This window comes from Mirounga leonina, unplaced genomic scaffold (assembly GCF_011800145.1).
Source record: "Mirounga leonina isolate KUSES-001 unplaced genomic scaffold, KU_Mleo_1.0 Mir_114, whole genome shotgun sequence".
Classification (NCBI taxonomy): domain Eukaryota; kingdom Metazoa; phylum Chordata; class Mammalia; order Carnivora; family Phocidae; genus Mirounga; species Mirounga leonina.
Window position 1 is genome coordinate 35,181,058 of NW_023270265.1, and position 17,096 is coordinate 35,198,153.

The following is a 17,096-nucleotide window of genomic DNA, read 5'->3' on the forward strand; positions in this document are numbered from 1 at the left end:
TTGAAGACATATCTGTCTTCCTTCAGTACTGGCAAACTGAGGTACATGCAGACACATAACTTCCTTTCCAGGTCAGTCAGGCCCAGAATACCTATCTGTTCATCAGTGTCTTCCATAGAAGATCTAGATGAAGAATCTGTGGCAGAGTCCAAACTCTTAGCTCACTGTCCATTGCCCTTTATGATTTGGTTTCAATATCCATTTACTTTACCTTATTCCCTGCTATTCCCTCCCTCCCTCCCCTCCCCCCCCCCATCCCTTACATCACTCCCAACTCCCATGTCTTTTCCTGAGGGATAAGCACTTAGATGAACAGTTTGGGATATATTTTTGTAACCTTCTGTAAATGTAGCTCTCATATACATTTACAAAATTTCTTCTAACAAACAAAAACTTCCAAATTATATTATGAAGAAGCCACATTTTGTAAAAGCTTTACTTGAATCATATGCCCACCAGCTGTCCATGAGATGTCCGTTTCTCTGTATCCTTACCAGCACTGTTTTATATTTTCATCAGTTTGATAGATATAACATTATTTCTCATTGTATTTTTAAATAAATGTTCTTCTAATGACTAGTGACGATATCTTTCTAGATCTTTCATACAGCCAAAGGTAGAACTCAGAATTCATTTAAGCATTTGCTTTGAAATGGAAATATAAATTTGAACTCTGAAATCAGCTTATTAAATAATTTATCAAACATTGGTTTAGCATACTATCTTACCTTCTGTTTACCCTCAGACATAGTTTAGAAACCACTGTTCTAAATTTGATATTTGTCTCAACCTATGTTAATTTTGTATGTTTTAAAACTTGATACAAATGGAACCATTCTTTATAATTCTGCAGCTTGTATGTTTCTTTGTTCTTGTTCACCATTGTTTCTGAGATTTTCCCATGTTGCTTCCTCTAGGTGTAGTCATTGATTTTTATCATTGTGCAGTGTAACCTTGCCACAGTAGCTTCTTGTGCAGGTGTGTAGAAGTTTTCATACTGTAAATACCTAGAAATAGAATTGATGATTGGCTGGGTGGATATAGGCATTTTCAAATTCATCAGTTTTTGCCAAATTCCTCTCCAAAGTAGCTTTAACAGTTACTTTTACCACCAGTGAGTGAGTTCTCATGGCTTATATTCTCCCAACTAGTTGGTTTTATCAGACTTTTTCACTTGCTAGCCTGATGGCATTAATATCTCTTCATATTTCCTTAATTACTGGTGATACTAAATAGTTTTCAAACAATGTTTATTGGCCTTTTAAGAATTTTCTTCTGTGAATTGCATGCTCATTTTTTAGCACAGTATTTCTTTTTCTTAGCAATTTATTATGTTTCTTTATATTTTCTGGATACAAATCCTGTTTTAGAAGTATGAGTTACAAAGATCTATTCCTAGTCTGCAGCATGTCCTTTTATATTTTTTGTTTTTAAAAATTTTTTTTTAAGATTTATTTATTTGAGAGAGGGAGCACGAGTGGGAGGGTGAGAGGAATAGGGAGAGAGAATCTCAAGCAGACTCACCACGCTGAGCTGGAGCCTGATTTGGGGCTGTATCCCATGACCATGAGATCATCACCTGAGGCGAAACCAAGAGTCTCATGTCCAACTGACTGCACCACCCAGGCACCCCTGTTTTATTTCTAATTAACCTTAAAAATTATTAAATTATCATAAATTTAGAAGTTTGGAGTTCAGTAACATAACTTCTTTCACTTCTAATTGAGAGTAAATTGTCCATCTGATTCTCCATTATCCCTGAATACTTGGGTGTAGTAGTTCTCTAACTTTCTGGTGTTAGGACAACTTCACAGTCTTAAAACATTACTTAGAACACCAGAGAGCTTTTATATATGTGTTATATTTATTCATATTTATTATGTTAATAATTAAAACTAAGAAATTTTAAAAATAAAACTCATTACATGTTAACCTAAAGTATTTTTTGGGGGGAAATTTTCAAAACAAGTGAATTTGTTTCACATTTTTGTAAGTTTCTTTAATGTCTTAGATGATGGCTGAATTCTTAAAATTGCTTTAGTCTGTTACAGTATATTATTTTGGCTGAAGAATATGAAGAAAATCAGGCCTCATACAGATATATAGTTGGAAAGGGTAGGAATATTTTAATAACCTTTTCAGATAATTGTAGATATTCACTGATACTACTTCAAATGATACTAATTTCTTAAAGTTTAATTGCAATGTAAAATCTAAAACTATATCATTGAACTTTTCCCCCTAACTTTCTATTTAGAAATGATAGACTCATAGGAAGTTGCAAAAATAGTACTTCACTCAGCTTTTCCCAGTGTTGGCATTTTATATAATTATAGTGCTTTATCAAAGCCAGGAGATTGACAATGGTATAAAATTGTTAACTAGACCATAGACCTTATTCAGTTTTTTGCCATTTTTTTTTTTAAATTTAAAGATTTTATTGATTTATTTGAGAGAGTGCAAGCATGGGGAGGAGCAGAAGGTGAGGCAGAGGGAGGGGAAAAGAATCTCAAGCCTACTCAGTGATCAGTGTGGATCCCTATGTGGGGCTTGGGACTTGATCTCATGACACTGAGATCATGACTTGAGCCAAAACAGAGTTGGACGCTTAACTGACTGAGCTGCCCAGGTACCCCTTTTTTTGTATTCATTTGGTGTGTCTATAATTCTATGCTTTCTAATCCCATGTATAGATTCATCTAGCCACAGTCCAGATACAGAATGGTTTCATTATCACAAAGAAACTCTCCCTGTCCACCTTGTCCTAACATGACAATTACTATTCTGTTCCTCATCTGTATAGTTTTCATAATTTCAGAAATGTTGTATAAATGGAATTACAAAGTATGTAACCTTTTGAGGTTGACTTTTTCACTAAGCAAAATACCCTTGAGATCCATCCAGCTTGTTGAATGTATCAATAGTTCATTCCATTTTGTTGCTGAGCAGTGTTACATTGTATTGACTATACCAGAGTTTGTTTAACTATTCACTCCCTGAAGGACATCAATCAAGGGTTGATTCCTTTTTTTTTCCCCCATTACAAATCAGTATTATGAACATTTGGTGTACAGGTTTTTTGTTTTGTAAGCATAAATTTTCACTTTTCTGGCGTAAATGGGAGAGTGAAATTGCTGGGTAATATATGGTAAGTATATGGTTAATTTTATAAGTAACCACTAAACTATTTTTTCCGAGTGGCCATACCCTCCTCTGTTTTACCTTCCTATCAGCGATTGATCAGGAGATATCTGGTTTCTCTGCATCCTTGTTAGCATTTGATATTACCACTGGTGCTCTGATAGGTGGGCGATTGATCAGGAGATATCTGGTTTCTCTGCATCCTTGTTAGCATTTGATATTACCACTGGTGCTCTGATAGGTGTGTAGTGATAATTCATTGGTTTTAATTTGCATTTCCCTAATGACCAGTGATGTCAGACATCTTTTTGCCATTTGCCATCTGTATTTCCTCTTTGGTGAAAGGTTTGTGTGTATTTTTGCCCATTTTCTAATTGGGTTGTTTGTTTTCTTAAGATTGAGTTTTGAGTGTTCTTTATGTGTTTAGAGATAAGTCAGCAAAGATTGCCTGTGTGGTTTGCAAATATTTTCTCCCATACTTGTCTTTCCATCCTCTTAACAAGGTCTTTTACCATGTGAAATTTTTAAATTTTAATGAATTGGGATTTGTGAGTATTTTTCTTTTATGAATTGTGCTTTTGGTGTTATGCTTATGAAATCTTCATCTGACTCTAGATCCCAAAGATTCTGTCATTTGTTTACCTCTCAAAGTTTAGTAGGTTTACATTTTACTATTCATGATTTTGTATTAATTTTTTTAAAAAGATTTATTTATTTTAGAAACAGCAGGGGGAGGGGCAGAGGGAAGGGAGAGAGAAAATCTCAAGCAGACTCCCCACTGAGCATGGAGCCTGATGGGGGTCTCCATCTCACGGCCCTGAGATCATGACCTGAGCCGAAATCAAGAGTCCATGCTTAACCAACTGAGCCACCCAGGTGCCCCTTTAATTAATTTTTTAATTAATTGAATTAATATTTTTTACAGTGAGATTTAGGTTGAGGTTCCTTTTTCACTTTTCCTTCTGTTTTTATCCTTTGGGTGTCTGATTTCTCTAGTACCATCTCATGAATTTTTCATTCTGTTAAAATAAAATTCATTCATCTGTCTTGTACTTTGAATGGATTTTTTACCCATGTGTGATTTTTAAATAATCAACTGGACAATACTGGTTTCCTAAGTTACGCAGATTTTCTAAATGTTGACATTTTATTATGCAATATTTAAAAACCCACATTTGTTAATAAGGTCACTTTTTTAAAGAAGAGTCTTTAAATATTGAGTAGCTTTTGAAATTCATGGTAGAGGATACATATTTTCAAAGTTCTAATTTTTGTTTTAAGGTCTAATTTTGTCATTGGATACAAGTATACTCCGTTTTCTGTGAAGTGACAGGCTCACTTCCTTCATTTTCCAGAAAAATCTCTGCCAAATACTCAGTTTACTCATCTCTTGTTATAAAATGTTCTTTGTTTCTAGTAATAATTTTTGTCTTAAAATCTATTTTATCTGATAATGCGTAGCCATGAAGTGGCTCTCTTTTGGTCACTATTGGCATGGTATACCTTTTTCTTTCCTTTTAATCTGTTTTTGTTTTTTATTCTATAATGTGTGTCTTGTTGACAGCGTTTAGTCGAATTGCTTTTTTCCATCTCTTCTACCAACTTTTGCCTTTTAATTTGAGGGTTTAACCCATTTACATTTAATGTAATTATTGGTAAGGTATAATTTACACCTGCAACTTTTCTATTTGTTTTCTATGTGTCCTATCCCTTTTGTTTTTCTGTTTCTTCATTACTGTCTTCTTTTGTGTTAAATAGATATTTTCTTTTTTTTATTATGTTATGTTAATCACCATACATCATTAGTTTTTGATGTAGTGTTCCATGATTCATTGTTTGCGTATAACACCCAGTACTCCATGCAGAACGTGCCCTCTTTAATAACCATCACCAGGCTAACCCATCCAAATAGATATTTTCTAGGTAAGTTCACCTTCACTGAAGAATAATGCTGGATATAGACTTTTTTTTCTTTTTTTCTTTTTTTAAAGATTTTATTTATTTGACAGAGACACAGTGAGAGAGGGAACACAAGCAGAGGGAGTGGGAGAGGGAGAAGCAAGCCTCCCGCTAAGCAGGGAGCCCGACGCGGGGCTCGATCCCAGGACCCTGGGATCATGACCTGAGCCGAAGGCAGATGCTTAACAACTGAGCCACTCAGGCGCCCCTGGATACAGAATTCTTGATTGACAGTTCTTTTTTATTTCTTTCAGAACTTTGCATATGTCCTCCCACTGCCTTCTGGCTTCCATATTTTCTGATGAGAAATCTGTTAATCTTTTTGTCTCTTATACATGGTGAGTCAGTTCTCTTGCTGCTCAAGATTTTCTTTGTCATCTTTGTCATTTAGCAGTTCGGTGATGATGCCTATGTGTAGATTTCTTTGAATTTATCCTACGTGGAGTTTGTTCAGCTTCTTGGAGGTGTAGATTAATGTGTTTCTTCAAAATTGGAAAGGAACTTTTTGGCCATTATTTCTTCTTATAAATCTGTCACTTGTCTCTTTCTGGATCTCCCATTATATATATGTTGGTTCACTTGATGGTGTTCCATAGATTTCTGATGCTCTGTTCATTTTTCTTTTTTTTTTTCTGTTTCTGTTCTTCAGGCTGGGTAATCTCAATTAACCTATTCTTGAAGTTCACTGTTTTTTTCTGAGTGCTTATACTTGTTGAACCTTTCTAGTGACTTTTTCATTTCAGTTACTTTACTTTTTAAATCTTTTTTTTTTTTTTCAGATTTCATTTATTTGAGAGAGACTGAGTGTGTGTGTTGCGGGGGGGGCAGGGAGAGAGAGCATGCAACAGGCAGGGAGAGGAGTAGAAGAAGCAGACTCCCCGCCATGCAGGGAGAGCGATGTGGGACTCTGATCCCAGGACTCTGGGATCATGACCTGAGCTGAAGGCAGATGCTTAACTGACTGAACCACCCAGGCACCCCCAGTTATTGTATTTTCAACATGAGACTGATTTTTTCCCCCAAATAATTTTTGTTGTTGTTGTTAAAGATTTTATTTATTTTAGAGATAAATGAGCAGGGGGAGGGGCAGAAGGAGAGAATCCCAAGCAGACTGTGCTGAGTGCAGAGCCTTACATGGGGTTCAATCCTAGGACCCTGAGATCATGACCTGAACTGAAATCAAGAGATGGACACGTAATTGACTGAGCCATCAGGCGCCCCATCCCCAAATAATTTTTATCTCTTTATTCGTGGTCTGTATTTGATGAGACATTTTGTTGAAAAATTACCTTTGGCCTTTTTATTTTATAAGATTTTATTTATATTGACAGAGAGAGCACAAGCAGGGGGAGCGGCAGGCAGAGGGAGAGGGAGAAGCAGGCTCCCCACTAAGCAGGGAGCCTGATTCGAGGCTAGATCCCAGGACCCTGGTATCATGACCTGAGCCGAAGGCAGTCGCTTAACCAACTGAGCGACCCAGGTGCCCAATAATATGGACATTTTAAATAACAAAATTGTTTAAAGAACAGTGTTTTAAATAACAAAACAGGGCAACTGGAGATTTTGCCCTTTCCCCAGGGTCTATTGTTGCTGCTGCTTGTTGTGGTTGTTGTCGATTTAGTGACTTTTCTGAACTAATTCTGTTGTGTGTGGCCACTGAAGTCTCTACTTGTTTAGCTTAGTGGGTAGAGCTAATGACTGGACAGAAATTTCTTTAAATGCCTGGAGCTAATAAATCTCCTAGTCTTTGCCAAAGAACTCTGTTGTTGGGATGTGTCTTCCAGCACTCAACCAGGCATCTGACAACTCTGCCTTAGTCCTTACTTCCTGCTTGTGCAGGACCCCATGGTTAAAAATAAGAGCTTGGGGGCATTCTCAGGTTTTTCCTGAGCATATATACAACCTCGGGCATGCATACTGCCTTAAGCATGTATATGAGCTTCTAGGTTCCCAGTGATGTGTTGGAACTTTTCAAAGACCCCGTGATATCTCATTCCTAGTTTTGTTTTGTTTTGTTTAAAGCTTTTTGATTAGTCTGTTGTTTGGCCCAAATGTTGGCCACCATCTCAGGCAGCTGTGAGTATAAAACACTTGCCTGTAATTGTTTTCAACAAACCTTTTCCTGGGGAAAATTTATTTTGCAATGGACAAGCACTGAGTCAGGTCAGATATGGATAGCATTGCAAGTGGACTATTTCTGGGAACTACCAGACAGGTCTGATAGTAATAATTTGGGGGCAATGAAGCTTTCAGTGAGCTTCAGCTTTGTTTTGCTCCCTCTAGGGGCTGCTAGGCTGTCTGGGAATTAGGGCTATAATTTTTCAAGGCTACCATCCATCTGGAAAACAGGGAATGGGACTAGGACAAGTTATAATATCACAAAGCTTGTTCCTACTGAGATTCAGTCTTTCTTTCCTTCGACTTCCTTTCTAAATGCACCCCAGGTGCAAGCTTTTGGTTAATTTCCAGAGTTCTGATAAAATTTATTCCAACTGGTTTTGCCAGTTTTCACATTGCTTTTGTGGAGTGAATTTTTGGGAGTTATTTACTGTGCTATTTTCTCTGATGTTATCTCCACTTGGGCTTTGACATCTTATACTGACAGGCCTCCATGTTTAGATGTGCCCCCAAACCTGGTGGAAACATACTAAATATATAGGTGACATGAAACTTAGTACTAAATTGTGGGTTTTGTAGAGTCACCTGTAAGAGCCTCATCTACTGTTGAGTCCATATATGCCTAATTGAATGAAGCAACTTCTGTGGGCCTGACAGGTTTTTTACAATCCATTTTTTTTTTTTTAAATAAAGATTTTATTTATTTGACACAGAGAGAGAGGGGGAGAGGGTAAGCACAAACAGGGGGAGTGGCAGGCAGGGGAGAAGCAGGCTCCCTGCTGAGCAGGGAGCCCGATGTGGGGCTTGATGCCCGGACCCTGGGATCATGACCTGAGCCAAAGGCAGCACCTTAACTGACAGCCACACAGGCACCCCTTTACAATCCATTTCTTTAAGATCACTCTGTTTCTTCAGATATAACTGCTTACAATTCTGCCTTTTTGCCTGTGGCCTTTGACACTTCTGCTGGTTTTATATCTTTGTGCTTCACAAAGTGTTTCTTGTCCTAAAGAATGTTGAAATTAGAGGCCCTGGGTGGCGCAGTAGGTCCGAGTCTTGGTTTCAGCTCAAGTCATGATCTCAGGACCATGAAATTGAGTCCCCACATTGGGCTCTCAGAATCCACTCAGCGTGGATTCTGCTTGAGTTTCTCTCTCCTTTGTGTTCTTCTCCCCTGTGCACGCTCGCTTGCTCTCTTTCTAAAATAAATCTTTAAAAAAAAGTTGAAATTAAGGTATAAAAATTATCTCTAAGATTTCTTACAGTTCGAAAAATTTTCTTACCTGTTTGAAAAATTATTTTTATTTTTCTATAAAGTTTTTTAAAAGTTAAATTTCCTTTGATTTCTTTCATGTTTATGAAAAATAGATTTGGCTCTAGAAAAATCTTTTAATAACAATGCATTCTTTTTAATGTATACATATTGTCAGTAAAATACCTTATAAGTAGCTTCCTTTTGTGAGAAAGTCAGATGTAGTTGTAGCTTGTTTAATTGAAAGAAAAAGTTTTAGTTGACCTGCAGAATTAGACATCTGGGTAACCTTTTCAGGTGAGCTTAGAATTTTGTTCAGAGATTAAGAAAGCAAGGTATTCATTGGGCCCGTCTTCATCTACCTATTCTTTTTTTTTTTTCATCCACCTATTCTTAAATGTTTATCTTCCCCAAGGTACCAGTACCTTTTTATTTTATATGCTCTCTGTGGATTTTCTCATTTCAAACCTTCAGGTGCCATTATGCTGTTGATACCAAGGCCATAAGTTTATTTCTAGCCTGGATCTTTCTGCTTTATTCCAAATCCTACTTTCTTTTCTTCTTCTTCTCCCCTTCCCCCCTTCCTCTTTTAAGATTTTATTTATTTGAGAGAAAACAAGTGTACAAGTGGGGGGAGGAGCAGAGGGAGAGGGACAGGCAGACTCCCTGCTGAGCACGTAGCCCTACACAACTTGATCCCAGGACCCTGAGATAATGACCTGGGCCACCCAAGTGCCTCTCCAAATCCTATTTTCAAGTGTAGACTAGAATAGGATAGCCTGGATATTTTCACTGGAACCTCAGTAGAAGCTTGTCCAAAATTTTACAGTTTTTTCCCTTTCTGGTTCCCTAACTTGAATAATTCATGTTACATCTATCTGGTTGTTTAAGCCAGCAGTTTGACATTACTCTGGATCTCTTACTTCTCCTTAATACCATTCATCTCTGACTACTTTGATTCTGTCTCTAAAATGTCTCTTGAATTATTCTCATGCACTACTGTTAACATCTGTTTGTAATTTAAACCAGTGGTTCTTAAATGCCTCAGACCTTATATCCTATTTACATAACAAATTATTTTGTAAAACCCCTTTTACTATTCTGAAAGGATGGTTTACACTGAAACTATAATACACTGGTTAATTGAAAGGAAAAATAAGATACACATTTTATTTGTCAATATGAAAATGCCCGGGCACAATACTAGAAAATAAGGAAGACTAAAGGCTTGTACATATATCATCATAACGGTTGCAAATGCAAACTTATATAGGTGTGTTGTGTTGGTGACTCAAATGCCAAGATCTGTATGGGTGTCAGTGATTGTCAGAGTAATGAATAAAAAAAAAGAAATAATTCTTGAAGTACTAAGCTAAACAAAGTATCTTTCCTTCTAGAATGTGGACGTTGTTATATTTCCTGAAAAGTATAAAAATAATTGGACTTCATATGTAAAATGGAGCTAGGTTCTAGGGGCGCCTGGCTGGCTCAGTTGGTAGAGTATGCAACTCTTGATCTTGGGGTCATGATTTTGAACCCCACATTGGGCATAGAGATTACTTTAAAAAATGGTGTTAGGTTCTAAGCACTCAAAATTTATTTATAAATAGATATTTCAACTAGTTATCTACCTGATGGGCATTTAAAGGTTGTGCAACATGCAGGGATGGTTTTTTATACCTTCATCCCCTGCCCATTAAATGCCGACAGCACTTCCCTAAACATTGAGACAACCTAAAATGAACCAGAAATTCCAAAATACTCTTATTAAAAGTGGTTGAGGGGGCACCTGGGTGGCTCAGTTGGTTAAGCATCTGATTCTTGATTTTGGCTCAGGTCTCATGAGTCAGGGGATGGAGCCCTGTGCCTCGGGCTCCACCCTCAGTGGGGAGTCTGCTGCTTTCCTCCCTCTCCCTCCCGCGCTGCCCCTCCCCCCCCCCACAAGCTCACTCTCTGTCTCTCTCAAATAAATAAATAAATCTTTAAAAAAGAAAAACGTGGTTGAATTTACCATTATCATATTTCACATGGCTTTATTACATGGTTTCCAAATTTGGTCCTGCATTTGGAATCACCTGGAAAACTCTTTGAACATACAGATTGCTATTTCCTACCCCAGATATTTATTTTGGTAGCATTCTTGGGTTTAGGATTTCTGTGCTCCCCAAATGATTCTTCTAGAACATGTCTGGTGCTGATTTGAGAGCGTTTGAGAATCAGTCATTAGATTTTGTAGTAGCCCTCTAATTTTTCTATCTTCCTTTTGTACCCCTGATCTTTTAAAATCATTCAGAACAGTATCAGGTAAGTTTTCAAAAATAGTTCTGTGAGATGCCCTCTTCTTTAGGAATACTTTAATGGCTCTTCATATTTACTCTTAGCAGCCCCTGAAAGTACCCTTCTGGAATATTAGGGTTTGAAAATTGTGGTGCTGCAGAATAAAGTCCAAATTACTAAATTTGAATACTCAGGTTTTCAAGATTAGACAGTCTGGATTTTCAACCTTATTTTGGGGCCTAAACTCCAACGTAGAAAAACTGCTTATGGTTCCTGGGTCTGGATGATATTCCTGTGCACACAGTATCTGCCCATCCCTACAGAATGAATTTGTGAACCCCTATTCAGTTTTGAGGATTCAGTTGTAGCCTCATCACAATACTTTCCTCCCACCCCTCCTTCATCTCTGTGCTCTCATATTACCTTTCCCAAAGTTTTATAACTTGTCTGTTTCCCTCTCTTTGTAACATCACTGAAGGCAAAGATTTTTTTGTTTGATTGGCTTTTCTAGCCCCAGATATAGTTTAGTACCTGACTCATAGGTGCTTGGTGAATGAGTGGGTGATTGGAAGGATGATAAGTTTGTACTAGATGATCTCACAGGCTTTTCTAGTTTCAATATTGATGATATGAAAATGATTGATTGATAATTTCTTTTACCAAGAAAGTATGTGCATTGTTTACCTTTTAATTTTTATTTATGTACTATGTAGCTTTTAATCTAAAACAAGACATGAATTTTTTTTTTTAAAGATTTTTATTTATTTATTTGAGACAGAGAGAATGAGAGACAGAGAGCATGAGAGGGAGGAGGGTCAGAGGGAGAAGCAGACTCCCTGCCAAGCAGGGAGTCTGATGCGGGACTCGATCCCGGGACTCCAGGACCATGACCTGAGCCGAAGGCAGTCGCTTAACCAACTGAGCCACCCAGGCGCCCCAAGACATGAATATTTTTTATCATGGTGGCTATACGGGTGAACCATATTGACATAGCACTGAGGTAAATAATATTAGATATAATGGATCATGAATAATATTTACATGGCAGGTATTGAAAGTTAACTTGTACACAGTGCATTGAAAGAATATAATCTATTTTCATAGGTCTACTTTGACATGGTGAGAGTTTATTCTTTTTAATAGAGTGCCAAACTGTTTTCAAAATTGGAAAACTTTTACAATCCCACTAGCAGTGAGTTAGGATTCCGATTTTTTCCACATCTTTCTCAATACTTGGTATAATCAGGATACCATATTCTTTTGATTTTGCTTCCTACCACTCTAGCCCATCCTTTGGCCCCAGGAAGAAACCTTTTATACCTTATCTGTAAATTTTGTGGTTGCCTAGGATCAAGGTCTTTGTTACAGATGTCCTGAGTGTAGCCCTGAACTCACTGCCCCCCTTTTTGTATTGTTCATGCTGATCATGGTCTTATGAGCCATCAGTATGCTGATAACGTCCACATTTGTTTTTATCTCAGGCCTCTTAGCTCCAGAATTCTCTTCCTCAACCTCTCTGGCCACGTAGAATACATCAAGTTTGTTAGTTTTCCTACTAAAGATTTCTTGAATGTATCCACTTCATCTATTGTGTAATATGTTAGTGTAAGATCAAGTCCCACCTAGTTACTGTAATAGTCTTCTAATTGGTTTCCTGCTTCTACTCTTTCCCTTGAAATCCATTCTCTGTACAATACTGTGAGAGAGATTAAAAACATAGATCATGTTATTCTCTTAAAACCATTGAATGGTGTAGAAGAAAATCTATGCTCATTATGGCTACAAAATCCTGCATAATCTTGTTCTTTTCTTAACTACAGTCTGATCTCATATCAGTGAAACATTGGCCTCCATTTAGCTCCTCTATCTCATAATGTTCTTGCATATCTCAGCCTTTATATCTTATTTTCTCTTTATGGAATGCTTTTTTATCATTTTTCTACCTGACTGTAAGCACTTTGAGGACAGGAACCATGTCTGTTTTATTTATTCAGCACTTAGCATGATGCCTGGCACACAGAGGGGTTCAATATATATTTTGTTAAATGCTTATATGAGGTAATTGTAGTATTTCTTTTGCTTGAAGTTGTCTTTGGACTGCCATTTAGGAACTGTTTATGTATGTCTTACTAGTATTCATCTTCCATACGTAGATTGTTTATAAAAATGCCTGAGTAAATAAAGTTTCTGTGCATTGCTTCTTTACCATATTGCCAGAACTATGCTCCAGACTAGTCTATGGCTCCCTACCTCCTAATATAGTTAGAACTCGTTTACCTTTTCTTTTTCTTTCTTTCTTTCTTTTTTTTTTTTTACCTTTTGTTTTTCTACAGTAATGTTCACCTTTGATTCTGTAATACATGTCAGTTATATCACTTACATTTAAATCTTATCAGATGGATTACAAAATAATGAAATTCTCTATTTCCAACAAAGGAACTATTGGAACTGTCCTTTTAATTTGACCCTCAAATTCTAAGAGCAATGGTGTGACATTAGCACAGCACTACTTACTGGATATTGGCAGGTTGTACCTCAGACTTATGGTAGCATGTCTGATGACACTGCAGATGTTTTTCTCATTCCATTCCATGTAATTTTTCTCTTTTTTTACTAAAAGGTCAGTTTATGTTAGATATGGTGACAAGTAAAACTGGAGTTACTGAGTATTTTGATGTATAATGGCCAAGCTTTTGAACTAATTCTAGTTAAATTATCTTTTAACTTTATCTAGAAGACAGAGGGGAATGTATGCTTAGGGTGTTCTTGATTTACTCACCATTATTTTATGAATGATAATTATATTAACTAAAGTGTATTTAAATATATTTGTACTTAAAGAACTTTTTCTTTCCTGGTAATGTTTATGAAATATATACCTTCCCAAATTGAATGGTATCTGTGAGTGGGTATATTTTTTATCTGATACTGAACAAGATTGAGAAAAACCTTTTTCTAGCCAATATGAATTGTTATTCATTTATTTTTTAAAAAATTGTTATTTTCAAAATGTTTTTTTTCCGGGTGCCTGGGTGGCTCAGTTGGTTAAGCGACTGCCTTCGGCTCAGGTCATGATCCTGGAGTCCCTGGATCGAGTCCCGCATTGGGCTCCCTGCTTGGCAGGGAGTCTGCTTCTCCCTCTGACCCTCCCCCCTCTCATGTGCTCTCTCTCACTCTCTCTCTCTCAAATAAATAAATAAAATCTTAAAAAAAAATGTTTTTTTTTTTCTAAAATGTGGTTTTTAAACTTCCATTTTATTGAAAAAAACTCAGTGTGCTTTTTTATAATTTACATATGGTAGGTTTGTATTGACCATTATATTTTATTATTTACATTTTTCTTTTGAAATAATTGTAGACTGATAGAATTTTTAAAAATAGTACAGAGAGTTCCCTTGTACTTTTCACTTATTATCCACCAATAACAACATCTTATGTAACTATAGTACAATTATCAAAATCAGGAAATTGACATTGGTACATTACTATTAAGTAAACTACAGTCTGAGATTTTACCAGTTTTTCCAGGCAGTCTTTTTTTGGAGGGGGGTTGTTGATAGTCCTATGAAATTTGAAAACTTATACCGATTCTTTTTTTTTTTAAAGATTATTTATTTGAGAGAGAGAGAGAGAGCAGGGGGCATAGGAGCAGTGGGAGAGGGAGAATGAGAATCCCAAGCAGGCTCCCTGCTGAACACAGAGCCCAATGTGGGGCTTGATCCCAAGACCCTGACTGAGATCATGACCTGAGTCGAAACCAAGAGTTGGATGCTCAACTGACTGAGCCACCCAGGCACTCTGAAAACTTGTACAGATTCTTATAACCACCACACAAAGTACACAACTGTTTCATCAGTTCAAAGAAACTCTCACATGCTACCCCTTTATAGTCATACTCTCACCCAATCCTAAGCCATAGCAACCACTGATTTGCTCTCCATAAGTATAATTTTGTCATTTAAAAATACTATATGAACAGAATCATACAGAATCACATATATTAACTTTTTGATACTTTTTCACTCAGCATAGTGCCCTTGAGATCCATCCCAGTTTTTATGTGCAAGGATAGTTTGTTCCTTTTCCTTTTTATTGTTGAACAGTATTCTATTGTGTGGATGTACCACAGTTTATCAGTTCACCCAATAAAAGGCATTGGGGTAGCTGTTTCCACTTTTGGGGCATTACAAATAAAGCTGCTATGAATGTTTGTATACATATTTTTGTGTCAACCTAAGTTTTCACTTCTCTAGGATAAACACCTATGGGTATAATTTCTGGGTTGTATGTTTATGAGAAATTGCCAAATTTTTTTCCAGAGTGGCTATACCAATATACATTCTCATCAGCAATGAGTGATTGATCCAGTTTCTCCACATTTTCACCAGCACTTGGTATCATCCATATTTTTTATTTTAGCTCTTCTAATAGACATGCAGTTATATTTGCATTTCCCTAACGACTAATGATATTGAACATCTTTACGTGTATGTCTTTAGTGGAGTGTCACTACAAGTCTTTCACCCCTTTTCTAATTGGATTGATTGTTTTCTTACTATTTAAAGGACTTCTTTATATATTTCGGATACATTTTCTCCCAGACTGTAGCTTCTTTTCATTGTCTTCATAGTCCTTTGACTAGAGAGAGAGAACTTTTCTTGGACCTTTTTTTTGGTAGGTACTTACCAGTGTTTTTGGATTATGCGCTTCTCTACTGCCAGGCGGGATATGTAGGTAACAAGAAGAACAACAAAAAAAGAACTCACCAGGGCGCCTGGGTGGCTCAGATGGTTGTTAAGTGTCTGCCTTCGGCTCAGGTTATGATCCCAGGGTCCTGGGGTCGAGTCCCGCATCGGGCTCCCTGCTCAGTGGGGAGCCTGCTTCTCCCTCTGCCTCTCTCTCGGTCTCTGATGAATAAATAAAATCTTTAAAAAAAAAAAAAAAGAACTCACCAGCAGGTTATCTATCCTTCAGCCAGAGTCCCTAGCCACGGCACCTCCTTTTCTCTACCTTTCAGAATCTTCTGCTAGTTGCTTTATGTATTTTGTCCGAGGTTTTAGGTTATAATTAATGGGAGGAACAGGGTAAAATGGGCTATTCCATCTTGTTTGGAACCAGAAGTCCTGTTCATTATAATTCAAGATCCAATATTGTACAGCTTTCACATTCACATTTAAGGTAAGACTAAGGAAGATATTTAGTGTATGTGGCCTATTGATGTGTTTTTAAAAAATAATTGTTACATGTGATGATTATCATTGTAGTCTATACCAAGAATAGATTTTGTTAGGCTAGTGCTTTCTCACTTCCATCGCCCCTCCAGTCCTCCTTCCCCTAGATTTTAGGAAATTGTAGCTATTTTAGAAATAGCTAAAAGTAATGTTGAGTGTATTATAAGAACAAGGACATTTTTTTTTTACTTCTTACATCCAGTTTGCATACAAGATACAGTTCCTGAAAGGAATGATTTGAAATACGAAACAGCGACCTGGAAAACTGTCACTGGAGGGCCAAATTCAGTATGTGGCCTCTTTTGGTAAACTTTTATTGAAACACAGCCTCATGTAGTCATTTACAACTGTCTAGCTGTTTTCATGCTAACGTGATGGAATTGAGCACCTGTAACAGAACTTCTGGCCCACAAAGCATTTAATGTATGGCCCTTTAGAGGAAAAGTATGCTGACCCCTGGCTTAGAAGGTATTGAGGCCTAAAGTATTATAATCAGCATCCTCATACAATTATGATTTGGATAGCTGTCTTTGAAATACAGCATGGAATAGTGGAAAGAACATATATGGGCTTAGAGTCAGTTAGACCTGGTTTTGAATTTTTCCTTACTTACCAGGTATTTGACTATAGTGCCTCAGTTTTCTTGTCTATAAATTGGAAATAGAGGAACTCTTCTACTTAGAAATTTGAAGTTGAGAGTTTTCATAATTTAGAACATAACTAAGTACCTGAGAAAAAATTTTATCAACTAAGACTTCTGTCAACAGATAGAATTGGTAATATTTTGTATCATTTTTGGACAAATGATAAAATGGACTCAAGAAACCAAGTGGAGACACTTTCAATATCTTTCTTGATATGGTTGTGAAAATTTGAAATAAGATAAAAGTTCATGTCAAGTACTCTATGTATGGTAGTTATTAGGTGGTAGGGAATAGAGGAATCTTCGGGAGTGATGAAGATCCCAATATAAAAACACCATTGCTAGCCTCAGCTTAGTAATTGGTGCAATTTTACGCTTTTTCACTAGATTTTAAGCATTTTTAGAATGGGTACTGTCACTTTCTATTACATAACTGGGTGCAAGAGTCAAATTTTGTGCAAATATAACCGTCTCC

The 17,096-nt window shown here is 36.8% G+C and overlaps 1 protein-coding gene across 3 annotated transcripts in view; it reads left to right on the top strand.

Annotated features, from left to right (window-relative positions):
• Positions 1-17,096, top strand: part of SHOC2 (SHOC2 leucine rich repeat scaffold protein) — a 92,671-nt gene that overhangs the window by 23,067 nt on the left and 52,508 nt on the right. Inside the window, exon 1 of one of the 3 annotated variants that reach the window (XM_035028877.1) lies at positions 15,837-15,925. The exons of the other annotated variants lie outside the window; for them this stretch is intronic. The gene's annotated coding sequence lies outside the window, so the exon portion shown is untranslated. Of the gene's footprint in view, positions 1-15,836; positions 15,926-17,096 lie in introns of those variants that run through there. 3 annotated transcript variants of the gene reach the window in all.